The sequence below is a fragment of the Amblyomma mixtum genome, chromosome 2 (assembly GCF_055824585.1).
Source record: "Amblyomma mixtum isolate Tamu chromosome 2, ASM5582458v1, whole genome shotgun sequence".
In the NCBI taxonomy this organism is placed as follows: domain Eukaryota; kingdom Metazoa; phylum Arthropoda; class Arachnida; order Ixodida; family Ixodidae; genus Amblyomma; species Amblyomma mixtum.
Window position 1 is genome coordinate 279258504 of NC_143013.1, and position 25502 is coordinate 279284005.

The window sequence follows — 25502 nt, forward strand, 5'->3', positions numbered from 1 at the left end:
TCCGCTGCTGAAAGTAGTTCGGGAGAATTGTTCAGTGTAGTTATTTTGCCTTACGTGCGCGGTTGAAGCGCTTTCTGCAGAGTTCCACTGAGCTGTTGTATACAATGTTGCGAACCTCTTTTTTTTTTTGTTTTTGAGGCAGAGAGAGAGACCGCTATTCGACGACGCGGTGGAACGAAATGATGCGCTAACGGCCACCTGCTATATATTTTCGTCGGATCCGAGCGAGCCTATCTGGGGATTAAATTCTTGGTCTGCACACCCTGTCGTTACTGTAGCGTTTCAAAGCAATTTGAAGCGCATGCTAGCGCCAAAATTCTGGTTGTATGACGCGCCGTCGGGCTTGGAGCATTTCATGTTTTCTTTCTCGTTCAAGCTGCTCCGACAGCTGAAGCGATGAACACTAGCTTGCTCTAACCAGAACCTGCATTCCGGAAGTGTCCACTTCTGTACGCGCCTGTTGGCGGAGCCGTCAGATGCGTGACGACACATCACCCGTTTTTCCTGTTATGCCATCTTGACCCCTCTTTCCTGTCAAGCCATCTCGGCAGAAGCCGCCCCTGCCGATTCTTCAATAACTGTAGTAAAAAGATTAATAGCACAAAAGTTTGGTGGTCATTGCTCCGTTGTACGGTAATTCCTCCATGACGGCGCAGGTACTCCGTCTAATAAATAAATGTGTTATGTTAAATGATTTAAACTAATTTAAAGCCCTTGAAAGCAGGAAAAGGAGGTTGTATAACGCGATTCGAGATTGCGGCGGTGGTGTTTTACGTCTTTTGGAGCAAGCAAAAGTTCGGGAAGGCGTCACAAGATAACTGCGTAGCTGAAAAATGGGCACCGTGGTATCATAGCAAACGTCGTTAAGGACTGTGAGGTTCTTTTGCTTGTGTGCTCTGACCGAATTAAGGTAGCCGAGCGCAACCCAAGCACAGTAGTTTTATGGCAGTCAACGGCGACCAAATTAGCATTCGTAAGACCGACGTGACCACGGCCGATCCAGACGCTCGCAGATTCCGAGGGCATACATAAAGTATGTTTGGCAGTTTGGTTCAGTGGTCATAGTAATGGTGAGCACGGTACGGAACGGTACGGATTTCGCAGAGGTTTCAATAGCAATTTTAGCCCCGCCGCGGTGGCTCAGTGGTTACGGCGCTCGGCTGCTGGCCCGAAAGACGGGGGTTCGATTCCGGCCACGGCGGCTGAATTTCGATGGAGACGAAATTCTAGAGGCCCGTGTACTGTGCGATGTCAGTGCACGTTAAAGAACTCCAGGTGGGCGAAATTTCCGGAGCCCTTCACTACGGCGTCCCTCATAGCCTTAGTTGCTTTGGGACGTTAAACCCCATAAACCACAAACCATAAACAATTTTAGTCGAATTTTTAGAAAATTAGGCAGCTACTGCATATATGTCTTTCGCTCCCACGGAAGCAGAGAGATCAGGGCTAGTCATGTGTACTATAACGGCAGACACAGTGACTGTTCGCAGGACGGAACCCTTGCTCCAGTGGGGAATCGAGTGCAGGCTGAAACTTCGTTCTCGATAACCACTGTCCCGCCAAAACCTTCTTTCCGACCCACGCTTCCCCCGAATGCTGATTGTCCTCTCAGGAACAGTGGGCCGCACTGTGTCACCGCCTACTAGCCCGCTATTTCTCGGAACCGGCTCTGGCTCGCCGCAGTGGCACAGCAGCGCTCCCAGCTGGCAGCTTGGGCATTCATCTCGCACATCTTGCGAGAGAGACAGACTGCGCGATTCTTCTCGTTCTCACGGCGGCTCGCATACTCTCAGACTGCGCGTGCACCGTGGGCGCTGCCGCGACTTTGAATGAACGTCCGCCCGTGGGGATGAGCTCGTCCTCGTATGCGCGCAGCGTGCAGGAGAGGCTTTTCTAGGTTGAGGAGAACTGCCTGGCAGACCGACGGCCAGCCGGCCGACCAAGTGGCCGGAAGGAAAAAGAAGCGTCCCCGTAGTGTGCTGCAGCACTTTGCTATCGAGGCCACTCGGTTCCGTGACCCCTGAACCCTGCAGCAGCGCTCGAAGCCTACCGCGCGCAACACGGCGGCGGCGACGGCGTTCCGTCTACGCTCTCGGCCTGCAGCTTCTTTGTCCGATTGTTTTTATGCTCCCTTGTGGATTCCGCATCAGCAGCAGCAGCGTGCAGACCAGCCTCAGCCTTCTCCAGCCGTCGTTGCTCGGCGTGTTCCTTCATTTAGTTGAGCGCAGCATTTACCGGAACGAAAACACCCCGAGGTGAAGTGGTGCCACTGTGTTAGCCCGCAAGAGAAAGCATGTGCGGTTGTTTGAAAAGTATAGACCACTTAACACATTCTTTAGGACACCTACTCTTAGGATTGTTCAACGGTGGAGCGTGAGGGAGCTTCGTATCTCTACTTTCTCCAGTTCTACGAGCAGGTGTTCCGAGATAATCCCTGAGTAAACGGCAGGCCTCAACGCCTTGTTGGAATATGCGTAGGCCTCTAAACTTTCGTCTTGGCTTCTGGTGCTAAATATGTGTGAAGTCATCATCATCATCATCAGCCTGACTACGCCCACCGCAAGACAAAGGCCTCTCCAATGTCTCGCCAATTAACCCCATGCTTTGCCAGCTGCGGCCACCCTGTCCCCGCGAACTTCTTAATTTCGTCCGACCGCCTTACTTTCTGCCTCTCGCTGCTACGCTTGCCTTCTCTTGGAATCCTCTCCGTTACCCATAAGGACCAGTGGTTATCTTGCCTTCGCATTACATGCCCTGCCCAAGCCCGTTTCTTCCTCCCAATGACCTCAATGACATCGCAATGACTTGTGAAGTCATTGTGTATATTGTTAAGAGTGGACAACGTGGTCCTAGGAGCCGGGTGTGACTCATCGCAAAGCAAGGGATATGACGAGGCCTGGCGCCGGCGGCAGAAGCATAGACGACGACGGCCGGGGCTGTTGCACTCCAAATCACCGAACCTCCGAACCGATCGAAGGAGGCTGTCTCCCACCGGCCTGGGAGAAATTACTGTCAGACGAGTGTCGTCGTTAGGCAAAGCTGCGGCGAGGAGCTTGCGACGGCAGCAGCACGGCAGAAGCACCGGTATACGTTGGCCGAGTCGACCTTCGGGTCACCGGACTGGATGATGCTACGCAAGGTCACGCTGAGCGAGGCTGCTAATTGAAAGACGTTGTGTCGAAGGAGTCTCGTGCTTCGGCCATCCGGCGGGGGAGTTCGAGAAGGTTCAACCACCTGCGAGGAGACTGCGGGATTCTGCTTTCCCACGGAGGCAACGCACAGAACACTTGCGGCAGTGGTCAAGGTGACGCATCTGTGTTTGATGACTGTCTTCCCCTTCTCATCCCCCGAGCTGTGAGAGAGCGAGAGGGCATCAGCACCGCCCTGCCGTGGGTGGTACCGCCAGCGTCATCAATGGCCCATCCGATTGGACAACGTTATTCGAACCAAGTTCCCCAGTCAGGGATCTAGGGAACGCGAACCGTATTTAACGGGATGTTGTTGTGTGATCGGAGCATTGCATTGCATGGCATTCGATTCTCATCTGTAAATATGTAGAATAAACCCTTCTGTACAGTTTCCTCGATAACGCAGTCCGACATCGTCATTCGGAGCCGGTACCTGTGAGGCTAAACGAGTTAGTCATCTCCAGGACCCCTCCGTCTTCAACACTGGTTCCAGCGGTGGGCTTGTGGGCCCGTTCCCAACACTGGTTGGCAGCAGGTGGGATGGACCGTGCGACATCGTACTTTCTCCACGGGTGAGCGTTTTGGCTTTTGCTATGGGATTCGCCAGGCTTTAAGATTCAGAGAATAATCTTGACTGGGAATCAGGGCTTTGTCGTTTGAGAGGGGTTATTCTCAAGGCATTGTTGTGTTAGCAGAGCCAAAGCGGAGAAAGCGTTGTCATGGACCTAATGAGGTTGTACAAGTCGGACTTGCTGTTGATATGCGAGGAACTGTCGGTTGAAGTGCCTAGCAAACTAACCAAAATTGAATTGGGCGAATTCATTCTTAAACAAGTCAAGCATAACGATCAGTTGCTGGTAGATACGTGGAATTTGGTACAAGGGGAAAAAGCCCGCAAAGTAAAATCCGACCAGGAGGCTAGAGAGAAAGCCGATCGGGAGAAACAAAAAGCACGTAAGGAGGAAGCTGATCGGGAGTGGGAAAAAGAGAAGGAACGGGAACGGCAACGGCAAAAGTGGAAGGTTGAAAATGAAACAAGGAAACTAAAGATATTAGAACTTCAAAACGAAATACGAAGAAAGGGCGGTAGTGTGAGAGCCGGAAGTCCTGAAAGAGCAAGCGATGCTTATGAAATAGGTCCGCAGATAAGACCCGAAAAGTCTGTGACCGTAGCCGCGTTGGTAAATCGCGAGACCACGAGGGAAGTGGCAGAGAACGCGTTCAACCGGTGCGGTAGTCCAAGGAATGCCGCAGAATCCGAGACCGTGTCCAGTGTAGTTGGACGTAATGCTAAGAAAGAGCATTCCGAGATAGCGTCTCAACGACACGAGTGCGAGGATTCTCCTCCAAGTGAGGTAGGAGTGGCAACGGACAACTTTGTCGGGACAGTTGCGAGCACGACACTTTCAGTAGAGACGATACAGGCGTCAAACCGGCAGGACCGCGAAAAGGGAGGTTTACCTATCGGGAAAGGTTTCGAGGTTGAAACAGCGGAAACCCCTTTTGAGAGTAACAACCGCGGTAAGATCGAGTTGAGATGTCACAGTGGCTTCAGTGACAGGGGCTCGGGAGAGGCTACCTTGGCAAAGCTGGCGCAAGAAGAATGCGAGGCTGCCGAACATAAAGATAGAAGTAAGAGCCAGACTTCTACACAAAGAGAGAATGGCGCGCAGAGCGACAGCCAGGCAGGCTCAGTTGTAGCTGAGCACTGCAATGTAGACAATGGCGCGCAGAGCGACAGCCAGGCGGGCTCAGTTGTAGCTGAGCACTGCAGTAGAGAGAATGGCGCGCAGAGCGACAGCCAGGCGGGCTCAGTTGTGGCTGAGCACTGCAGTGCAGAGAATGGCGCGCAGAGCGACAGGCAAGCTGGAGAGGACAACTCCCGAGGGAATGAGCTGGGGATCTCGGGGGCAGCTTCATATCCGGCTGTCAGCTGCGTGGAGCTGGCACTCTGCTGCGAAGGCACAGAGGCCAGTTTTGAATTCGAGGAAAATTTCCAAAGTGCGACGGAAAAACTAGAGATAGCTAGTTGTGATCAAGAAACGCACGCGGTACAGTCTAGGCGCAGAAAGAGAAAAAGGGCAAGAACCAAGAGGAAACGGATCAAATTCAAAGCCCTAAATTCGGATGCGCGGACAGGTGCGAAAGAAAGAAATGCGGTGGAAGGAAAGGCGAAGCCTTCCCGCGTTGCGCCTCGTAAACTTAGGCTTGCAGTTACTGGTCAGGCGGCACGCAAGTCAAAGGCTGACCGCAGTAATGAAAAGGGGAGAGCGCGTCTTCCAAGCAAAACAGGCGCGAAGTGCATCAAGGGGCATCGGCCTGCAGGAAAACCTAGACCGCGTCGTCCTGACAAAGGGCCCGTAAGAGAAAGGGCAAGGCGGCCCGACAAAACAGGAGGCGCCAGGTTGCACGGTACTCAGCGCATGCAAACGCAGGCGTCGAACAACCGAGACGACGCAGGCAGGCGGGTTCGGCGGGTGCACTTGAGGGGGATTCGTCCTTCACTTTTGGCACCCCATTCTAGGAATCGCGCAGGACGAAAGGGTGGCCGAGCTTCGTGCTTGTGGCGAGAACAGGGAGCAGCTTCTCGCGCTGGTCACTGCTTGTCGTCCAGAGTCGGTCATCGACATTGCATGCACTGCCAAGGCTTTCCGAGCACGTCGAGGGGGCGCGGATGCGAAAGTGGAAGTCAGGGACGTTTTTTTTCTGCAGCCTTTTGTCACGAGTTGACCGCAGTACAATCAGTCAAAGCGCGACCCCGGCGGGCACGTCTGAAAGACTAATCCTTTCAACTCGGCGGCGGGGAGTCAGCTTTCCCCCCCGCGTGGCGATTTGAAGTAGCTGTTTCATTTTTTTATTCCTCTTTTTTTTTCTGTGTGTGTTTATGAAATCAGGCAGGGAAAGGCTACTTTTGAGTTAAAACAAGTTGATCGGAGGTTACTGTTTTTTTTTCCTTACCTTAGACAAGGGCTATGGCGTCACTGAGTTAGAAAGGCTAGGGCGTCACTGAGTTAGAAATCACAGGTGTCGATTTCCCATGCTACCAAGAGATAACGGCACTCACAGGAGTGCAGCTCGAGTAGAACTACGCTTAGAGTCGCGTAGACGGAGCGTTGACCACCTTACGAAAGGGAGCCTCACTGACGTACACTGAGATGACCTAAGAGAAAACTCTTGAAGGAGCCGAAAGGATGCGCGCGTGTCCCGACCTTTGCTTCGGACCGCTGCCTATGGTAAAGAGTTTAAGTCCAGTGTGACGCCAGTGATAGAGGACTAGGTGCTATTTTAAGTCACATTGGCGACGACCACGAAGAGCACCCGGTTCTGTACGTCAGCCGCAGGCTGACTTGTAGAGAAGAAGCGTTCAGCGTTTCAGACAAACAGCGCGCGTTTGGTTTAGGCGGCACAGATGTTGTCGGGTTACCAGAGTTACTTGAACGGCGCAAAGTTCATATTTGAGACTGACCATCGTCTCAAACGTGCTTATGACAGTTTTGTCCCCCCCAAAGATGGTCGCTTGCTTAGACGGAGTGCTGCTCTCTAAAAACAGAATTTCTCGATGCGTTTCAGGAACAGAAAACCGCACGGAAATGCTGATGGATTCAGCCGATTGTTGTAGACAGGAGTACTTGGTGGGACCACCTACTGTGTGTGGGTTTTTGTTTTTAACCTTGGTCCAAGCAGTCCGTCTTTGGCGATTTCAAAGGGGATATTTTGCGCTTTATCGGCACCAAAATTGCGCCAAAATCCAATCATGTTTTGTTGTCATTGTGGAAAGCCTGGTGGGTCTTTGGCAGATTCCGAGCGCTTGCTTGTGGGTCAGTGCCCTGTCTCGTGGAACAGTCCACTGATGCCATTCTTTGTTGAATGTTCGAGCTTGGATGCCATTTCTGGAAACCAGCCCTTCCACCCGACTCCGGCCTCATCTCTTCCTGCCCAGCGGTCGTGAACGCTGGCCATTCGAGATTTTTCGGGCCGCGGACGAGCTGTTAAGAGTGGACAACGTGGTCCTAGGAGCCGGGTGTGACTCATCGCAAAGCAAGGGATATGACGAGGCCTGGCGCCGGCGGCAGAAGCATAGACGACGACGGCCGGGGCTGTTGCACTCCAAATCACCGAACCTCCGAACCGATCGAAGGAGGCTGTCTCCCACCGGCCTGGGAGAAATTACTGTCAGACGAGTGTCGTCGTTAGGCAAAGCTGCGGCGAGGAGCTTGCGACGGCAGCAGCACGGCAGAAGCACCGGTATACGTTGGCCGAGTCGACCTTCGGGTCACCGGACTGGATGATGCTACGCAAGGTCACGCTGAGCGAGGCTGCTAATTGAAAGACGTTGTGTCGAAGGAGTCTCGTGCTTCGGCCATCCGGCGGGGGAGTTCGAGAAGGTTCAACCACCTGCGAGGAGACTGCGGGATTCTGCTTTCCCACGGAGGCAACGCACAGAACACTTGCGGCAGTGGTCAAGGTGACGCATCTGTGTTTGATGACTGTCTTCCCCTTCTCATCCCCCGAGCTGTGAGAGAGCGAGAGGGCATCAGCACCGCCCTGCCGTGGGTGGTACCGCCAGCGTCATCAATGGCCCATCCGATTGGACAACGTTATTCGAACCAAGTTCCCCAGTCAGGGATCTAGGGAACGCGAACCGTATTTAACGGGATGTTGTTGTGTGATCGGAGCATTGCATTGCATGGCATTCGATTCTCATCTGTAAATATGTAGAATAAACCCTTCTGTACAGTTTCCTCGATAACGCAGTCCGACATCGTCATTCGGAGCCGGTACCTGTGAGGCTAAACGAGTTAGTCATCTCCAGGACCCCTCCGTCTTCAACACTGGTTCCAGCGGTGGGCTTGTGGGCCCGTTCCCAACAATATGTAAGATCTCGAACAGAAAGCCGGCGGCTCGAGCTTAATGTTGGATAGAAATACTGGTAGCGTGTGCAGATGATAGGATTATAGATATGTAAAGCTGAAGTGTGACACGCGAGTATGGCTATGCAGTATACATTAGCCGCTTTCGAGTGTCGCTTTCGCACCCTGTTTGCTTCACCCACCAGCGTCTAAAGCTGCGCTCACACAACTCCACTCACAGCTTTTTTTCGCATTGCGCATGCTGCGGCGCACAGTTCGCTGCGGCGAATCCTCTTACGCATCCTGGCTCGCAGTCCGTGAACATAAGCCCTGCCCTGCGGCGCTTCTTCGCTGACATCACAATGCGTCATTTGTTTGGCCAAGCGGAAGAGTATATATTGCTCTCATTGTTATTTGACTTTACTCCTTTTCTTTTTTCAATGCTCGCTGCACGCGTTCTCTTCATCCACTTTCTCACCGCGAGCATCCATGGTGTCTTGCAGGCTTCTTCCTCACACAGCACCACGGTGTGGCTTCGCTGAAATGCGACATTGAGTTCGCGGTCTCGGAGTGCGCGATGATCTCCGCCCCAACCGCTAAAACGTTTTCGCTGGCCGGTATGCACCTTCTTCCTTCCTAGAGGGGGCGACGGCGTGCAGGCATTCGCAGCGCGCGCTCTGATGAGCTTTCTTTCCTCTGCGTGGGAATCTATTGTCCTCGCATAAGCTCAGCCCAAATGTCCTTGATGTGCGGCCCAGGAAGTATCGCCCCGCCGTCCTTTTCTCTTGGCTGGCCCTTCGGTGCGCATGGTCAGCGAGGGCGGCGTCATTTGGCGGCGGCCGTTATTTTTACGGGGATTCGTAGGAAGGAATGCTTGTCATTTTGTACGTTTGTTCTAGCGTTCGATAAGCTTGTTTCGTGATCGTCGACGTGAGAGTAGTTCGCTGACACAGGGTTGCAACGTTGTCCAGGGAATGTGTGAGTGGTATAGAATGCGGTCTGTGGGGTCATGTGATGCTCGTGGGCCTGGCCTCTATGGGTCTTGCGGTGGGCACTGTCATGAAAATTTGCTAATATCCAGAAAACGTCCCAATTAGGTACCAAGACGTCCCACTTAGGTCATAGGATGTGCTAATCAGGTCAAAGCAGTCATTCTTTGGCCCGGAGGAGGACGAAAAGTCCATTAAAGGGTTTATGATAGGGAACCCATGATCTTGCAGCAGCAGCAGCAGCAGCAGTAACAGCAAGCCCAGCTTCGGATCGTTGTCATACCTTTTACGCACGCTAAAAGCGTCACTCTTTTGCTGCTTTTCAATGTCTAAATTCCGGCTTTCTTCCTGGAGATCATCAGACCGCCCGGAGATTATTCCAGTCGTTATTGTCAGTGCGTAGACGCTGTCCTCCGAGGAGAGAGTCTAGCCTAGTTCGCAAAAGCTAAATTCAGCATGCCTCGTCGTACACAGTCCATTTCAGGGCAAGACCCACCAAACTAGTCGAGATGTAGATCACCCTTAACTCGGTCTGTTTACGTGCCGCACGTGGCTCGAGGGTTCTAGTTTGATAGACTCTCTGCCCGTACACTTGCGAGCGTTCTAGTTTCACTCCTGCTTTTAGTATGCAAGGTCCGTAGTTGGGGGCGTTTTGTTCGCGCGCACATGCTAGGGCACTTTAAGGCGCCTGCGCGCGCGCCAGTCTTCGCGTGTCTAGCCGTGCCCAGATATTCAAATCGCCCTCGCGAATCTCTGCCGCGCTTTTAGACGGCGGGCGAAAACAGCTCGCGCCTGCATGTGCGTGGGCGGACTACACTCGCACGCAGTATTGAAGAGGGTGCATTTTTTGCACCGGTGGAACTGGTTCTTGCGGAGAAAAAAGGACGACAAAGCGCTCGGCCGTGCGCGGTCACTCCCCAGCCGCCGAAAAAAATGGCGCTAAGAAATAAGGAGTCAGAAACGCGGGTTTCGTTTCCATTGGCCTTATTTTCCGAGAGTAGTACATGGTAGTACTAATCTTTGTAAACATAGTGGCAAGAAATCATGGGAACAGCGCTTTTGTTAGACAACGTTAAAGTGGACTAGCAACGAGCTGAGTTAACTCGTCAGCCATGAGGCATTGAAAATGGTCCATAAAAAGCTCCAAACTTGAAGCGGTTCCCTGTTTACGATCGTACAACTAGCAAACTATACGCTAATTTACAGACACATAAATTGATAGAACTGTTCGTGCATAAATTAATACCGAAATTATAAAACCGTGTGCGGAGGTAGCAATCAAATTTAAATTCTTTCACCCGTTTGATTAGCCTTCCCAATTAGTAATCGTGCTACATACCTTCTGCCCCTCGACCAACTGCCGCTGTGGCATTGCCTTGAAAAATATTCATGATGAAAATGGGGGCGCAAATAAAACGGACACACAGAAAGAAGACAGCAGGACGAGTGTGTCTCCGTTTTGTGTGCGCCCCCATTTTCATAATGAGCAGCTTCCAACTAGCCCAACTTTCCATTCTCTTGAAAAGTATGCTGGCAAATGCGGTTTGTGTACTGCTGTGAATATTCGGTATCCTTTTGGGCGGAAAAACGACAGTTACTGATTCTAGTACTCCTTATCCTGAGTGACCCTGACGGCACTTCTGCGCTAAACTCTCCTTCATCGAAATACAGCAATAGCTGGACGACGTTCCATCGGTTCGACACGCGGCCCTAGGAACGCGAAAGTGGCCCTACTTATACGTGCGCGACCTTCGTTGTGATGGAACGGACGCGAAACTGCGGAGCGAGATGTATGCTTCGGAGCGGTTAGAAGCCGGTTTATCGGCTTACACGCACTCGCAACGTGGGAAATCTGCTCAGTGGTCTCTAGTTTCTTCGGCGCTTAGAGCGCGAGGAACGTGCAGAGGGGCCTGGTTCGAGAAGTGCTTGCTTCACTCAGGTAGGCAATTACCTTTTGTCTCGTGGGTATCGCGTTTCAAACCCACCCGCATCGTAAAACAATTGGTCCCACCAAAGGACGTGCTCCGCATCTTGCCCTTTCTCTGTTTGGGCAACTATACGTTTGATCTCTAGCGCACGAGCACGGCAGACAAAGCTCGTTCAGATGTCCGAAGTGAATAGCGTCATCTTCAGAATTGTTAAAAAAAATGGGGACGTCCTTGAAGGGGCACAGGAGGTCTCGAGATTCACGTGTGAAGCTGCAGTGCTTTCGTTTTGTGTGTCCCTGGCACGGTTGTTGCTTTTTCGGTAGTCGGCCTGTTTGTTGCCTTCTATTTGTGGGCTAGCTCTCTGAAAAACGCCGTTCGCGACCCACCGCTCGCTCTTTTGTCGCTAAACTTTCGACCTCTTTCCTGGGAAAATGGTTCTTTGTTCTTAGTCGCATCGGTATCAATTAGCTTTCGCGCTTTGTCTCATCTCTTCGACCATCCTAGTTTTGTTTTGTTTTTTTAATCTTGTCTTGCCATTCTGCCGGACCCAAAAGTCCATTCTGACCGTTCTACTATCTGGTATTTAGTTGCACTCCTTCTCTTAGTGATGGAGAACTGCTGTGCGCTAACACTGTGCTCTAATGGTGAGGGCCTTTGTTTCTGAGAGTTCATGCTCGTCGGGAGAAAACGTTTTTGTTTCCTTAAATAATTCTTTCAACAATGTAACGAAAATAGAATGTGTGCTCTGAACCGAACAACACTCGTACATCAAGTGTGCAAGGTAATGTCCCGCCCTTTATGTGCAATTGAAACTCGTACTGCAGTCTGTCGCACTGTCGCACTGCAGTAGACAACCATATATGGCAATTTAACCAACCGAGGCAAGTCAAAGCTATGCAGCTCGTTACACTGGTTGTGCATATAGGGTTCCGTAGAATACAGCGTTGCTGAGTGCTCAGTTACATGAATTTCTATAGTTCGTGCTTTGCTTACTGTGCAAGTCGTTGAATGGGAGAAAGTAAACGAATTTGGATTTCTTATTGCGCTAACTGCCAAGCGTTGCCTTTAGAAACGCTTTTGTACGGTAGAGGCCTTGCAAGCTTACAGGGGCGCTATGAAATTGCTGGCACTTGCCATTTTGTGCGCGTTTCATGGTATTGCATGCAACGCAAACTCATGTTTAGTGCCACCTGCGAGGCCGAGCGGACACCCGTTCTCATAATTGTAGGTTTAGGAAAAGCCTGGATGTGTTACTCTGTAACATTTTTTTTGGATGACTCGCTCGATGGAGCACTTGACAGCTGATCGGCCATTTCATTTCTTGGCTCACTGGGCGCTTTTGTTCGAAGCGAGATATAAAAAAAAAAGAAATAAAAGACGTGCGCTGGTATATTAGTAAACTTAATAGAACCTTGCTTGGCCTCGTGGAGCTTTTCGGCAGTCTGTTTTTTCAGAGCCTACGGAATAGCGTTTATTTTTTCGCCGTCGTTAACGTTAGTCTGCTTGTGACGTTCCCGGCTGTCAGGGGTCAGACACAAAGCAACCCAGTTAGTTGCTGTCTACAGGTACTTGACAGTCCTTCACAGCTTGTAAAAGGGCGCAGTAAAGGCCAATAGCTCACCAGTTTGGTAACAAAACGGAAGTCTCGTTTTGTGCACCGGTGGTAGATGCCCTTTATATGCAGCACAGAAACCTCTTCGTGTTAGTTCAAGCTCCGCAGATGCTTTCTTGGCAACATACGCTGAGCGTCCGTGCCCCGTATTCAGGGGCCTCGTGGCCAGGTAAGCGTGACAGGAGGCCAGGTGGGGGGCACGCCCTGGCTTTTGTGCTGAGTCATCGCACCAGGAGAGAGGTGTGATTCATTCGGGCGCCCATCGGCTGTCCGGCCGCGAGGCGCCCCATCCTCGTCCGCGACGCTCCGAAGCATCACAGCCGCGTGCCCCTTGCTTCAAGGGCCGAGCGTGCGCAACGAGTCGCGACGGCGGCGACAAAAGCGCGCCCGCGCTCTTTCTTCAACTTCTCGGTTGCGTGGCGTACGCGGATGCAAAGGTGCATTTTGCTGAATCTCGCGTCGTAGTTGCGTGCATCGTAGCTGAGCGTGAACAAAAAGAACAGTGCGTAGCTCTTTTTTTCTTTCTTTTTTTTTTTTTTGGGGGGGGGGGGGCAGCGCGAGTCATAACTCCGCCCTTCTGCGTAGATTATAACGCAAATCCTGGTTGTTGCTAGAGTACATCGGTGGAAGTCGACTGGCCGACGTCAGTGCACGCTAAGCAATTCCAGATGACCGAAATTAATCGGGAACCCGGAGACTATTCCTCTCTGCTTCTTTTCATTCTCATCTTCATACCTTTCTCCCAGTGCCTTTCCTTTCTTTACACAATGAACAGAATTTCCTCAAAAGCACGCTTGAATAAGGTATCGCGAAAAACAGCTAAGAACTGCGTCACTTAAAAGAAAAAAATTGAAAAGAAAACCTCCAGGCTTTTTGTCCGTTTCTGGGACTAAGGAGCGATAATTCTAGCTCTACCCTACACCCCCTTATAGCGTCCGCTAGGTGCAACAGTCACATGACCGTACATGACTGCGAAGAACGTATTACTGCGAGCGCCCCTTCTTCGGTGCACATAGGTAACATTCTCACCGGCCGGTCGGGGCCAATGCTGGACTTGTGAACTTGCCTGAACTATGGTGACTAAGCGTATACTGTTTCCTATGCAGCTGTCAGTGCAAAAAAAAAAAAAAAAAGCTGATAGCACTTGGCTCTCAAGTGCAGTCGTTTCATGATGCGAGTAGGTGGCCATTTCCGTTGTGGCGACAATGGTTTTCGCCATTCGAGCTTCACCTTGGAGTAACACGGCCTCAGCGCGAAGGTCTCTAAGATTCCTCGAGGACACTGACTTGCCTGTTGCCTGTGAACAATCCCGCGTGCTAACTCGCGTTTGTAAATGTGTGATTCATTATATGCTTTACCGTCGTCATCTGGAGCAGCTTGCCAGGTACAGTCGTATTACACCAAAGAAGCCTGGCTTGGCGCGCACGCTGCCCTTAGTGAATTGTTTGCCGTGGGGAGGCGTACGTGCTTCGGGAAATACACAGAAAAAAATTGCGTGGACACTTTTGAAAGTGAGAGAGGCGAAAGCCGAGGACACTACGCCGTGACGACTTCCGGTGGATTTGACGTCACACTGTTCCCGTGGCTATATCGATACCCAAATTATACATCTTTCGGGGATCTTAAGTGTTAATTACGCTTAATTACACATTTCTCCATCTAATTTGACACAAATCCGGCGTTTTTTCGACAATTCTACGACAATTTTCACTACTTCCGGTGGGTGTGACGTAACACCGTTCCCGTGGGTATATCGACGTCCGCGCTATTTCGACGCAATTTCGACATTTTTGCCTATAATTAACTAATTTACAGTCATCAAACCTGGTTTCTAGGTTATTTTTTTCCTCCTCTGTCTGAAGAAACGACTGGTTTTCTTGTACCTCTTTTAGTTCCCGAGTTAAACGCGTGTGACACGCTTTGTTAACGGACGGCAGTATGAGCCATTAAAGGCTTCCGCCTTAATAAGGGCAAAGCAATCACCGCCAGAGCTTTGATTTCAAGGCAGCCTTTCCCTCCAGTTGTCATGAAGAAGCGCCTCCTCCTTTTCCTCACCCTTCGATGGGTAGGCGGCTAACACAAAGCAATGAATAGAGAAGATCAGCGTCACCGTACCTAAAAGCCGGCATTCATTTGCCTAAGGATCTATAGCCAGTTCGCAAGACGCATTTAAACGTTTTTCGCCGTGTTTTGTGACCATGTATTTCGTAATCGCGTCACTCAATATCAGCAACACATAGACACAACATTTATCGCAAGCGAAGGACGCTGGTAAGACGTTGCGGTTCGCGCCCTGAGAAGCCGTATCCGCTATGAGCGCTTCGGAATGCAGCTCCAGGGACGTTTTCATTGGCAGTAATATGTATGTCTGCCGCCGCATTTAATATGCTCGCCACTGTTCACACTGCCGACAGCTTCGTCCGGTACAGACGACGTCAAAGCTCCTTCGACGATAGGATTTATTCGTAGGAAAGAGCCTCCAAGGCAGTTGGTATGGATCTTTTCAAGACCGAAAACGCCTGCATGATTGTAAGCAAGCTTACACTGAAAGTCTATAGTTTTAAACCTGTGGACCGTTGATGTGATGATATGCATTGTAGGCTTATCTCTCGGGCGCGCAGGAAAAGGACACCCGACACGTATCAAGGCTAGAACCGAAATGCCGCATGCACCATGGCGCCACATATTACAGACCGGCGTCATCTTTATTGTGCCGCCGCGGTGGCTCAGCGGTTATGGTGCTCGGCTGCTGACCCAAAAGACGCGGGTTCGATCCCGGCCGCGGCGGCTAGAATTTCTTTGGAGGAGAAATTCTAGAGGCCCGTGTACTGTGCGATGTCAGTGCACGTTAAAGAACCCCAGGTGGTCGAAATTTCCGGAGCCCTCCACTACGGCGTCTCTCATAGCCTTAGTCGCTTTGGGACGTTAAACCCCATAAACCAAACCATTTTTATTGTCCTTCAACTTAATACAGCGCGATACACAGGACGAGAGAAAGAAACAAGAGACGACACGAGCGCAATCTAACAACTGAGTTTTATTTCTAGAAGGGTTACTTATATACGCACCAAACACAACGAAAAAAACAAACACATCGCGATAGCCCTCACAAACCCGTACGCGCATGTAGCGGACTGCAAAAACCGCCTCATCCCAACAAAGCCATTCAGCATCTTAGCACATGACAAGACCCTGCAATCGTCCTGTCGCCACACATTCCCCCAGAGCTCGAATCTCTTTATCTACCAGATTATGAATTAGATGAATCCGGATTAGATGAATCCGTTCCAACTTGCCCAGTTTTTCTGTTCTAGTTTACTGTCCTCTTTAATACGTGCGCCCGCGCTTTGGCCGCGCTTTTGCTGCAGTCAAAGGAGGGCGCTACAATATCAAGGAACGCAAAGTTTTCGTCACTCAGCTGTCCCGCCTCCAGGAAACGACGAATTAAGGAAACGATGCAAAACTTAGCATGATCGTGGAAGCCTGGGTGGAATTGAGATGTTATCGGGGCATAATTAAGCTTTAGTGGACACGGACAACAGGTTTGATGTAGCTTATTCCCTGCAGCTTTCAGTTCCAGAAGTTTCCACAGTTTTCACGAATTTTCCTCTGCCAATTCCCTGTGCACGCGAAACAAAAAGAAAGGTCGTAGCATAGAAGCGACATGAAAAATATGAATGTCTCTTTTGTTAAAAATTCTTGTTGGTCGCAGGTTTTCGACCGCTACGTTGAAGGGACGCTGAGGAAATATGGCTAGTGTACCGCGTTCTAATCACAAAGAGATCATTGCCACCAATAGCGTAGCTTTTGTAAGCTAGAAAATAGAGGTGTCGCCACCACCGACCGACTTCTCAAGTAAAATGCGTGCGCCCAAACCGAGAGGCTACGTTACACAACCACTGACTTCGAAACAGAGGCAACTCTTGCTTTTCGCTAAGGACGTTACGAATTTGAATCGACTGGCGGGAATGTTTTGAATTCCAATTTCGTCTGCGATAAGTGAGTCTTTTTTGCTGGCGGAGAAACGTGAACATAGCCTGAAAGGGCCAGATAACCTATTTTTACCTAGAACAATATTTTAAAAGATGGAGTTCCTTTTTTTTTTCAAATTTGATAACTTGTCATGCATGAGCTGCTTCTGGTCGGATAGAACTAACGCAGTTTTCAGACACAATCTATGGCGTCAGCGATGTGCAAAATTTGCAGGAACGCGTCGCTATTACTTTTATATTTTGTGCTGTCGGAGCTTGCGCTGATAGCCGTGAATGGAGCACGCCAACCGTGAGCTTGGCAGCCCGGCGTTCTCGTTTTTGTCCCGGTGTGCTGATGCGTGGTACGTCTAAAGAGAGCGTTAGGTCCTCCTCTTTCAGTCTCTTCATCCCTTTCTCTCTTTCGGTAGAGGGCAGGCTTCAGAGAGGAGCTCATCAGCTTTGTCTTGCTGTGGACAAAGCCGAACGAATTCGCACGTTCCATTATGCGGGCTCGAGTTCTCGCGCTGCTGTTGCGTGGGCACGAGCGCAGCCGATGGAAGGATGTTGACACAGGCAACGCCTCGCCTCTAGAGGGCGCTGGCTGTCGGCTTCCTTTGTTCAAGGTGCCGCTGCTAACAAGGCAGTCGCCTGCGCGCACAGTCGCATGCAATGCAGTCCGTGCGACGTAGGCGCGAAAACGTCGCGCCAGCTTTCAAGGGGTGGTCAACCTGCAGGGGTGGTGAAATGACTTTCTTGTTTACCTATTTTCTTCGCACACATGAGAAAAAGATGGCTAAATGCGCAGCCACTAAATTACTTCCATGGTTACTTTATTGGAACAAATTTCTCATTGTACTCTATAGCATGAGTGCAATGTGACGTTGGTATTTGCACTTTGGACGCAAGCTGCTGACCACGCCACGCCAGGAAGTCGTCGAGGATGGGCCAGCATAGAAAATCTGGTCCGAGTTGTTTCCGCTGTCATAATTCTCTGCACATGACTCTCGGCTCCTTGTTTACGTCGGTATATGCGACGCAATAGCGCCGGTACCTGCCCTGCGGTGGTGCAGGATGTTACGCAAGGGGGCGAACAATCGGCGAATATGGCCTCCTCCGTGACCTTTCGGGCAGTGCCAGCACGAAATCTTATTATTTTGTTTTGTCTCTGTCCGAGCTGTGGGAAAAGTGCCAGCGCCGTCCGCGGTGTGTGGTGCCAGGCATTGTTTCCTGCCATCAGGTGCCGGCCGGCCGAGAGAACGCTGAAGCCATAGTGGAGGAGTTTCGAGATTCCATTGGTGGGGCGATCACGAAATCGCTGCTTCACCGTTTGCGCCGGCGATTCGGCCGCTTGTTCCGAGTGACCGCGAACGGGCCTTTGTGGCCAGGAAAAATTAGAGGCTTTGAACTGGAAGCCTTACTCTTGAACCACTAGGTTGACTGCTCCGCAGCGTCTTGGAAAGTGGAGTGTACTTTTTTTTGTCATGTTCAGCTCACAAATGTCCCCCATAAGCATTGCGCTTCAAGGGTTGTGGGCAGCCTCGTTAAGGAGTCTGAGTACAAAATTTTGTTTCCAAGCTGTGCTGCATGCGCTTTCCGTACTTGCTATCGTGTACTATATTTATTTTCACTCCTGCAATAGATTTTATAAATAGGCCACAATGCAGTCATAGTCGCGTTTGTGTACCAAAAACTCTTCAAAGGATTCTGCACAGGCACATTGGTCAAGTGTACGACTTTAGTTCTCGCCTGGCACTTATAGTCGATGTCTTTGCATAAATTTGCCAAATAAATTAAATTTTCCACTAGTTAGTAGACGGGGGTGAAAATGAAAAGGTGGCGCTAAAAGACGACCATGCGCGCACGCGCACGCGCACACGCGCGCGCACGCACTCCCATACGCGCACACAGCACTTTGCCATGGACACTGACAGGTCAGGCGAGAATTTTCCCGCGCGTCCCGCCCTTGGTTGCGAACATCCTTGCTTCCTTGAGCCACCGGGTGTATATATATAGTGTTATAACAGGTCCTGCCAGCAACAACCTCGGCTGACTTCCCACCGTGAGCTCTGAGCGAGGCAACGTCCTGCTCTTGTCATCGTGTCTGAAAGCGTAGAGTGTGGAGCCGGTAGCAACCCTTCTTCACGCACGCAAACGGATTTCCCCATCCCGTGCGCCGACACGTCCGGGAGCCATACTGGCACGCGGTCAAACAAAATTGATATCTCCGCGCGTAATCATCTCGCTGCCCCAATGGAAAGTGGCCTGCGCGCGCGCCAAGTCTTGCCTCGTCGCATCCTTCGTTCAGTGAGCAGGGAACACACAACTGTGATCAGCGCCGGCACGCCTCTCCATCCTCTCCGAATGTGCGTGCGGAGGCTCGCACGTCTGTCTTTCTCTGGCACGGCTCCCACGCAGCTGCGCCCACGGGGCGAAAGGGCGCCCCACGTAGCAACGTAATTGTAAGGCGAAAGCGCGTGCCGGATGATTACAGAGGATGCCGCGGCGCTGTCTAGCGCGCATGCGCGGACAAGCTCTCGTTGTTCGGAGACGAAAGGACGAGACCTGCGTCGAGAAAAGTGGGTGTCCCGTCGCACTGTCTGCGTGCGTGGCGCTGGCCGCTCCTCGGGGTGCACTTTCGCGCAGTGTTCGCGCATACCGTGTTGTTTCTCAGGGCCGCGCGGTCTCAGAGCCGCAGAGTCATAGTTCGTGGTTGTGGCGACGGTACGATAAACATTTCCGGGTGGCCTAGCAGATTGTCTGCTCTGGGTTTATGGGGCGCCCCGCGCTACGCTATCGCGGCCCGCGCCACAGCACAGAAGCCAAATCTTGGTCCGTTACTCGGGCGAAGGAGTGCCCTAATCAGGCCTCTATTGACATTACACTTCAGCTTCTTGATATCTTCAAGCTCTCAAGGCATTTGATCTTTTTTTATTTCATCGTACTGGCAATCCTCATCTGAGGGTTAACCATATGTTTTTCGCCCTATTCGGTGATCGTGCATTTAAACTGCCGTTATAAGGCCGCGTGTGGCGCTGACGTAAACCGCCTTCGGCCCCACCAGTGTTTTCATCCGTTCGGCAGACCACTTTGGATATGGCTGTACGCACCGACATCCCACAAACAGTACACATAAAGGTGCCACACAAAGCCAAACGCCACATAAAGACTTCTCTTGTGAGCGTGTATCCCTTCTGCAACTAATTTAAAGTTTTCGCCGTCCTCCAAAGACATCATTGGTGAACTTGAAAACAGGGGCACCAGCGGAAATACAGACGCGTACAAAAGACAGAGTTGGTAGACACCTTGATGAGACACCTTTGTCAATAAATTCTTCGATTCAAGGGCACCGCATTCCACAGGCATTGCATTCCACAGACATTGCAGCCCAATGGCACTGCATTCCAAAAGCACTGCAAAAGCTCCACCGGCATTGCAAAAGCTCCACCGGCATTGCAAAAGCTGAACCGGCATTGCAAAAGCTGAACCGGCATTGCAAAAGCTGAACCGGCATTGCAAAAGCTCCACCGGCACTGGAAAAGCTCCACCGGCACTGGAAAAGCTCCACCGGCACTGGAAAAGCTCCACTGGCACTGTAAAACTGCACTGGAGTTGCAGTCCACAAGCATCCACAGTCATTGTTCTCCATAGGGGCCGTCGCCTGCGGCTGTGGGTTGCAAACATGCTTCAAACAAAAATTCCACTTGCTTGAGTTACGGTTTGCGGTGACGATGCGTTGATGCTTCGCTAAAACTGTCCGGAGCCGATGCTTTCGCGCACTGTGCTTGCTTCCGTTTCGCGTGGCACCTGCGTGCAGCAAGGTCAGCAGGGGTGGGCGGAAGTTCGAATGCTGCCTAGCTTTGCCGACCCAGCTTTCCGCAGACGCTGCAACGTGTTTGCAGCTTAGCAATAACTGCTGCCCGCTGAACCGGAAAAAAGCTCCATTTTACTGCGAAAGAAAATAGCTTCTAGTAAGTACGTGTCATACGTTGAGGGTTACTGTGAGTCATTCATTGCAGTTCATGCTGCAAGTGCCAAGCTGGCTGCCCGTCATCCAAAGCAAAAAAGAAATCAGAAAATGCAAATCAGACCAGCCTGTAATACACGTTACGGATGGCACTCGCATTCACGGGCACGCTAGTAAGAGAATTTCGGGACTTATGATTCACGTTTTTTTCTCTCAGTCCCCATGAAGTGGCAGCAGGTTCTCTCGGCCTGACTAAACTTCGTCCAATTGCGATTGACAAAAAAAAAAATAAAACTGTGACGTTCCTTGCATCCCAGCCGTTCTTCCGTACGTGCCCTGCGCACTTCCACTGCCCCGCTAGTACGTTGGACAAAGCCCAAGCTGTGGCGGCATAATTGTGGCAAGAATATATAAACGAAAAGCGGTCTGGTGCATCTGCGGCCGCTTGCCTCTGTTTACGCGTCGTTTTCCGAACTCGTGACCCCCAACGGCCGTTCGTTCGTTCGGTCGGTTGGTGAGCTGCGCTCGTTTGGGAGCAGGTGGCAGCAGCGGGGCGGGCTGCTCTGTCATGGCGGCGGCAGTGCGGAGTTGCAGACGAACGTTCATATTAGAGGCAGCAGCGGCGGCAGATGGTTCGCTGTCGTCTGCTCGATGGCTGGCGCAGGCGGCAGCACGCGCCCGCCACGCGCATGCGCCGTTCGTTTGCCCTCTTGTTTGCTTCCATCATTCTTCCCTCTAGCTGTTCCGTTGGCTTCGAAAAACCCCGCGGAACACTTGTTGCACCCATACACCGGTAGACCGTTGTTGTTAGCTCTCTCCGGAAGGACGCCTTCGTGCTTGTGTGGACCTGTCTGCGTCGTCGTGGCTTATATGGCGTTGTGCCAGCACTTGTTCTGGGGTTAAATTGACGGAGTTTTCGTTTCTGACGTGAAAAAACTGGCCGAGTCCGACGGCGAACGTGTGTTTCGGCGGATACAAAACACTCGCATGTGCACGGGAACGGTGAGTCACAACCTGACAGCTCTTTCCGGCTGTGTTACCTAGACAGTAACGATGCATGTGGTTTTGCCACTACTCCTACGGCGCCGTCTTCATCTGTGTGACCGTTGCTGGTAGGTCTAGTTTTGGCGCTAGTTTGCTTACGACTTGCGAAGACGTGCACGAGATTGCTAGGCAGTTGGTTAAACGGTCTTTAATAACTCCCCTACGCGGCGACGGCGGTCTTTGAAACAGAGTAGGCCCCGCGCAGCTTATATCCGTTTGCGGGGCTTTCAACCGTAAGCATGGAAAAGTTTTATATATTGTTGTCCTCCGCCAGTCGAGTAACGGCCGTATGGCTTTCACTTGTTTCGCGCGAAATTGCATTCACCTGTTTTGTGGCGATCAAAACTGCAAGCGAAACAGGTTTTATTTTCTCCGCTGCATTTCTTCGAAGTAATAACGATCTATCTTACTGTTCTGGAAGTTCTAATCGCACCAGAGGATGACGCACTGGACATTGCAGTTCTCTCTACCGAGAAGCTAATATGTATATGACGTCACATATCAGAACCTGTGTACTTCACGTCGTGTTTTTCTAGTAATGAAGTAAAAACAGCCAAGTAACGCCATCAGCATACCGCGGATAACAGCGGGATTGCACGCGAGCGTGATTACACTTCTAAGATTTTCTTATGCCATTGCGTGTGAGGGCGGTGTATTGAACCAACAAGAGGACGGCCGATGCAGTCCGGTCCGGTAGGATACAGGTAAGGCCCTGTAGACGACGGCGCACACCATCACTCTTGCCGAAGGGAGGCCTCGTACGGAGTTCCGCCCCCCTTCCTGCATCGCCTTGGTCCATCTGCGAAAGCGAAAGGCGTTGGCGATCGGCTGGGCCTCGACGATGATCGCAGCCTGGCGCATTAGCGTCTCCGCCGTCGGCGGCGCAGCTTCAGTTGATTCCGCGGACCATGTGTATAGTGTGCGTGCTTGAGGTCTCTCGCGTGAGGGCCTCCTGTGGATGGACGAGAGTGTGTTCTGGCTGGCACATAGGAGGAGTAAGAGGCATGAAGGAATGCGGGGATGTCCGTGTGGAAGCTATATATATACACACAAACACGGACAGCACACAATACACACGAAGCACAAGGTCCGACGCTCAGCGCGTGCTATCTTTAGCGGCGATCGCCCATAGCTTGATGACCAGCTGCCCTCGTCTCGCCGTCGAAGGCCTGCCGTGACTCGGTCAGCGCCGTGGGCTCTCTCTCGGGGCAGTTACGCGATGAAGAGAGAGGCTGTATGTAAGGGGGCGGCTATGGGCTCTCCGAAGGGAAGAAGGTTGGTTGGGTAACTAATGGACGGCGCCTGGCTCCGAACGAGAGGCATCGCGTCTGGACGGTGCAGCAGTTCTTTACGCAACCGGTTGCCCCCCTCACTGCCCTCCCCATCTCTGTCTTCGCCCTCCAAGCTCTCCCCCCTTCTCCCTTACACGCCTCCTTGCATGGCGTGGCTCTCGTTATGATGCCGGCCGCCTCACGCTTCCTGCTTGCCAGAGAAGCGCTCGCGCCTTGCGTCGGCGTGAGTGCACCTCAACAGCGCCGCTTCTTCTTAATCGGCCCGAAAAGGGCTGGCCGCGCCGCGAGCCTTGTCGTCGCCGGGGCCAGTTTTGCATAGCAGGTTGCCGCCGAGGCGGTGCACTTTCCTTTTCGGTGCATGCACTAAGCTCGCTGACGCCGCTGGCGAATAGTTTGTATGCGAATATATTTTCGTAATCAAAGTTGGCTGCTGCTTTATTGTTCCCGAGGTTGCTTCTTTCATTGCAGCAGGCGCACGTGCTTAAAGAGACGATGCGGTGGGTGAGGAAGGTGGTTGTAGTTATAGCCGGCGGCAGAGTTGAGGGCCGGTTTATTTCTTCGCAGTAAGAAAACAGCTTGTTAACGTGCCCCACCCCCTCCCCTTGTTTAAATAGTTCGTTGTTCTCGCTATTACGATGACGAGGCGGGGCTTGGCGGAGCGCTACGATATCACGCGGAATAAACCTAATGCCACTATCCGGGTGAACTTTTGAGTTCAAATGAGATTCGAGGTTTTGTGCTGTTAATAGCGTTATCCACGTACTATGAGATCGCATATGAGTGAAAATGGCGCCGAGTTTAGACTGCACAATAGATTTCAAATATAAATGAGGGCATAGAACTACTCGCGTCAAACCTGTTTTGTTTTGTTTTTTTCAAACGCAACAGTAGTTAAGCATATGCAGGCATGTCTGACCGACTCTTATCAACGTGCAGTTTGTCTGCTTAGCATAAGTGCCACCGCAAATTAATTACCACGAAATAAACAGAAATTTTAATCATATGCCTGAATTATCTAAGCTATAAAGCCCGAAAGCACTTCCGTTACTACAGAATCGGATGCACTCTGCTCACCGCGCTCGAAGTACCAAATACCTTTAATCTACAGTATATCGACTGAATTGCGTCCTGTTTTTCTCTTCTGTTCACTTTTGTACTTCCTTCACGAACCCGAATGCTATTCGCGGCAACAATGCGTCGTTTCACCCATTTTACTAAAATGGTGTTCTACGAAGTTGCAACCCCATGCGTTTTCGATTAGAGAGCAGGGCCGCAGCAAAGTACAGAGCGGCCAGCTGCGCTCCCCTTCTCTCTACAGCGCCGATCCGGAGCGGAGGTCACTGCTCGATGAAGAACACAAAGGATGACAGAACAATCGCTCTCTGCAGTGCACTAAGCCCTCATTCTTCTCCCTGGCTGCTAGCTCTCGGCTTGTTTGTGTGTATGCACTTCGTGTTTCCAGCGTAATAAAGTGCTCGACATGGACCTTTCGTTTGTAGGCTTCCATGACAACTGTTTGTTCCGAGGCCCCTTCCGTCCGAATGGATGCTGAAGCAAGAAAGCACGCCCCCGGCGGAACCATTACTAACCGCGGCCACTGCGGTCATGTATATATATATATACAGGGTGCAGTAGGAGCCACACAACAAATTGTCCAGCAGTGGCGCCGCCCGCTCCGGATTTAGATGAAGACAAGGAGAATCCCCCCCCCCCCCCTCACCTTGTGTCCATTTTCGGCGCGCCAGTCGCGGGGCGGACGAGGCCTGCAGTGTAATGGATGCATGCGCAGCTAAGAAAGTGAACCAACGACGCAAAATGGAAGCTAGCGCCTGTGTATGTGCGCAGTCGTTTCGGTCGGCTTTGCATGTATAAACCACCCCCCGAATTCCGCGCATGCAACCACAGCGGACCAGGCTGGCGCCGGTGCTGATAAGGTTGTCGTCAGCGGATACCTCTGCCGAGGCTGAAGTCTTCTCGGCGGAAAGGGTTCATTAATCTTGCTGCGTAGAGTCATTTTTCCTCGGGAGTTTTTCGCTCGAGACTTTTGCGATTATGGTGTATTCTTTTATAATCTATGAATTGTTTTGACGAGCGTCTAGTATATATTTGAGTTCTGTGTTGGGCTGGCATCATTGCAGGACCGTTGGGCCACATGACGAGAGTGAGGTTTTGAAGCTCACACAAATGAGCCGTACTGCTTCTTCGGTAAGACAGTTGCCTCAGGCAACGATGACACGAAGAAAGATAGTAAAAAATGAGTGCAGTATTCGATTTCAGGTCCTGACTGCGGGAAGCCATTGAAATATAGCGTTCGTAGTCACTCCAACATCCGAGGGATATTAAGGCGATAGCCTTTAATGCCTCATCGTTGTCGACAGAAGGTTGTCTGTCAGCAGAAGTATCACGCTTTTCTAGTCAGACCAGAAAAAGAATCTTTGTGCACGATGGGATTCGAACCACCATCCTTCCGGTCCGCAGCCGAGCGTGCTAATGGCTACGCTACTTCCTGCCAACGCATATGTAGGCCTCCTTGTCTAGGACGCTGGAGAGTGTTTGCAGAAAGGTGTCGAATCAGACGGATGCCTCCCAAATGCCCTCCGGTGTCTCCAGCATTTAAGATTCACAAGCAATTGTGTACTTAACATCTCAACCACACATCAGTGA

The 25502-nt window shown here is 51.4% G+C and overlaps 1 protein-coding gene across 2 annotated transcripts in view; it reads left to right on the forward strand.

Annotated features, from left to right (window-relative positions):
* The window catches only part of LOC149364120 (uncharacterized), a 146964-nt gene that overhangs the window by 54133 nt on the left and 67329 nt on the right, over positions 1–25502 (forward strand). The window contains exon 1 of one of the 2 annotated variants that reach the window (XM_089574116.1): positions 21366–21504. The exons of the other annotated variant lie outside the window; for it this stretch is intronic. The gene's annotated coding sequence lies outside the window, so the exon portion shown is untranslated. Of the gene's footprint in view, positions 1–21365; positions 21505–25502 lie in introns of those variants that run through there. 2 annotated transcript variants of the gene reach the window in all.